The sequence below is a fragment of the Muscardinus avellanarius genome, assembly GCF_963383645.1.
Source record: "Muscardinus avellanarius genome assembly, chromosome: 7".
Taxonomy (NCBI): domain Eukaryota; kingdom Metazoa; phylum Chordata; class Mammalia; order Rodentia; family Gliridae; genus Muscardinus; species Muscardinus avellanarius.
Genome location: NC_137793.1, coordinates 97,572,458 through 97,576,324, shown reverse-complemented (window position 1 = coordinate 97,576,324; position 3,867 = coordinate 97,572,458).

Below are 3,867 nucleotides of genomic sequence, written 5' to 3'. Positions count from 1 at the left end.
TGCCCACATTTAGCTGTACCATGAACAGGAATCTTAATCATGAACAACCCAGCACTCTTCTTTTTCCAGCAAGCAAAGGCTACTAACTAGGCATAAGTAACTTACAGTGGGCTCTTCTCAGCGATATAAGAAAACATAGTCACAGACTACAAAAAATAATCTTGTGAAAATGAAGGAAATACTCTGAATTCAGAATTTATTATTTTTCTTTTTTATTTTTGCAGTACTGAGGATGAAACCCAGGGGTCATTCTACCTCCAAGCTACCTCCAGCTCTATTTCTTATCCTTTATTTTGAAACAGGGCCTTACTGAGTTGCAAAGAGCCTAAGTAGCTGAGGATGTCTGTGAACCGTGATTCTCCTGTCTCAGCTTCCCAAATGCTGGGATTATAAGCATGTGCCACCACACTTGGGTCTGATCCAGAATTTAAATACAGTGGAATTCCCAACTTACTTTTTAGAAGAGAATAAATACATTTGAGAAGGACAAGAAGTTAAAAATTGTATGCCACTTAAACGCTTCCTAAACACACACACACACACACACACACACACACACACACACAACATGCAAGCTGGGCGTGGTGGCACACATTTATAATTCCAGTATATGGGAGGCTGACACAGGAGGATCATTGAAGGCCAGCCTAAGTAATTTAGTGAGGCTCTCTGCAACTTGGTGAGATCCTGTTTCAAACTAAAGAATAAAAAATAAGAGAGGAGGAAGGCTTATCTTGATTAATGAGGGTCTACATCTGAATATGTGTAAAATTATGAATATGACATGGTTAACCTGGACAACCATTGGTGGGAGGGGGGAAGGGAAAAGAGGGGCGGGGGGGAGAGGGCACCAAATATAGTTTAAATGTATACTATTTATGTTCAATAAAAAAATTGTTAAAAAAAAAAAGACTGGCGGTATAGTTCAGATGTAGAATGCCCAGGTTCAATTCCCAGTACCATACACACAAAAAATATTGAAAAACATTGGCTGAGGAATAGATTTTTTACATCATATAAAAGGAAAGATGGAACCGGGCATGGTGGCACAGGCTTGTAATCCCAGCATTCGGGAGGCAGAGACTGGAGGATCATGGTTCACAGATAGCCTCAGGTACTTAGTGAGGCCCTCTGCAACTCAGTGAGATCCTGTTTCAAAAATAATAAAGACTAAAAAATTGAGCTGGGGGTGTAGCTCAGAGGCACATTGCCCCTGGGTTCCATCGTCAGCATGACAAAACAAGGGGAAAAAAATGGGAAATGGTAGATGAGAACTGTGGATAAAGGAATACCATAACAAGAAATATTAGAATAGAATGGCATAGGATTGCAGAAAAATTGAATAAAATATCTTCAAACAAAATAGCTTAAGAAACAATATTTAAGAATCTGGAAAATATTAGTGTAAGCATATACTTCCCAGTGCATATGTAAAAGAATCATGGCCACTAAAATACTTAAAAATATTTACACACAAATATAACATATTTTGGTCAATGTCATGGAAAAAAAAAACCCATTTTAAGTAGCATGATTGTTTAGTATCTACTCTAAAAGTCAGATATATCCTAAAAATGTATCATAGTTCTTGAAAGAAAATATGAAGTATCAAGTTAAAATCTTGGTAAAATAGAAACTCAGGGAAGTGGGTTTTGTTTTGATGGCATTTTGCTAGGTCTTATAAAATTTGAACTTTAGTTTTATAGCTTTTTGGGAAAACAAGAAGGGATGTAGAAAAAGTCCAGTGTCACACGACATGGTGGATGACCCTTCCAAATAAAGAAGAGACACAAAAAGCAAGCAACCTCAGTATATGATAGAAATTGAAATATATTTTCTCTAAACCCTACTCCAACATGCCTGAAAGGAAATTTACCACAGCTGTGAGTAAATCTGAAGGACTAAATAATTATCTCAGAAGTTAGAGAAAAAAGCTCTTTTTTAACTGCATTTACAGATCAAGTCTATATAATCTAAGTGTTAGAAAATACAAATTTGAATTAACTATAAGATACCAGGCAGGGAATATTTCCTGCCCGGCTGTCACATAGCAATTGCTAATCCTCTGTGGTGGAAATTATCTTTAAAAAGAACTTAAGAGATAAGGATTCATCAAAATAATTTCCCAAGAGAACACACAGCTCCGAATATAAAAAATTAAAGAAAAAAAAATGAAAGGAAAAGAAATCATCTACAGGCTATAATAATTGGACTACAAATATTCATACAAAATCTGAGTTGACTATACCTACATAGACAGACACATGTATATTCATAACATAAATTTTAAAAATTTCCAGAAAATACTTCAAAACAAGAATGCATATAAATTCTAAATGCGTGATAATCTAGAAAATAATAGTGACATAAGATATTATATATATATATATTATTTTATTTTATTGGTGCATTATAGTCTCACATCATAATGTGGATCGTGTTGACAATGGCATATATTCACAAAGGTCTTGATGCCCTCCCCCACAGGTTCTCATTTTCCCTCCTTCCAAATACTGAGTGTCCAGGCTAACTATGTTATATTCACATATATACACATATTCAAATGTAGCTTTTCCATTAGTTAACCTTAGCCTTCTTCCTCCCCTATTCCTTCTTTCTGACTTTCCTGAGGTTTCCCCCTTCCATTACATAGAATCCCTCTAGTGTCCCTAATACTCCTTAGTTTGAGCATATTGGAGAAAACATATGTCCCTTTTCTTTCTGTGCTTGGTTAATCTCACTTAACATAATGTTCTCCCGGTCTTTCCACCTTTTTGAGAATGACATAATTTTGTTCTTATTTATTGCTTAGTAGAATTCCATTGTGTGTATTTCCTGTGATTTTGCAATCTATTTATCTATTGATGGAGACCTAGGTTGGTTCCATATTTTGGCTACTGAGAATTGTGTTGCATTGAACCTAGGTATGCATATGTTACTGTAGTTCTCTGATTTCAACCCCTTTGGAAAGATAACCAAAAAGATACTATAAAGTCTGCAGTGAATTTTGTTGTTTGTCCTTGAAAGTCGTCCATTCTTTTGTTCTCACTGCTTTTAAGATTCTTTCCTTAGCCTCTATGTTGGTCATTTTGACTATTACATGGTATATGGAGGGCCTTCTTTGATCTTATCTTAACAATGTTCTGTATGTTCTTATACGTAGATGTCCAAGTCTCTTTCCATGTTTGGATAATACTCTGAAATTATTTCTCTGAAGAGATTACAAATACCCTTGGTCTGTGCATCTATCCCTTCTTCAATGCCTTTTATCCATAAGTTAGGATGTTTCATATTCTCCCATAATTGTTGGATGTTTAAGTTCTGTTTCTGTAATATCTTCTGTACACTGTTGACTGTGCTTTTGGTTTTGAATGAACTGCCTTCTAACAGTGATATTCTATTTTTCATTTTATCTAGTCTTTCAGAATTTTTTTTCTATTGCTGTCTTCATTTCATTTATTCACTCTTGCATTCCATTCCAGGCCTCTTTCTGGTTCTTTCTTAATGTCTCAATTTCCTCTTTCATTTCCTGTACACTTACTGTGAGGCCTTTTATCATATTGAAGATCAGGATTCAGAATTCTTTTTGCATATCTTATAGGTTAGTATTTGTGATTTCCCTTATTTCCTCACTGTTCCTCATTCTCATATTTTCAGAATTCTCAGGTCTTGGCATCTTATTTTTTTTAAATGAGTGAGTATGTGGATAACCTATCTGATCCAATATTAGCAACAGGAATTTAGAGGTGTTAGCAGATTCATGCATAGGTAAGTAGTGTTTTTTTCAATGGTGAGGATTAGTGAAGGGGTAAAGCTGGGTGATGGGTACAGGAGTGGGGTAAAGTTTAGAATATGATTGAGTAAGAA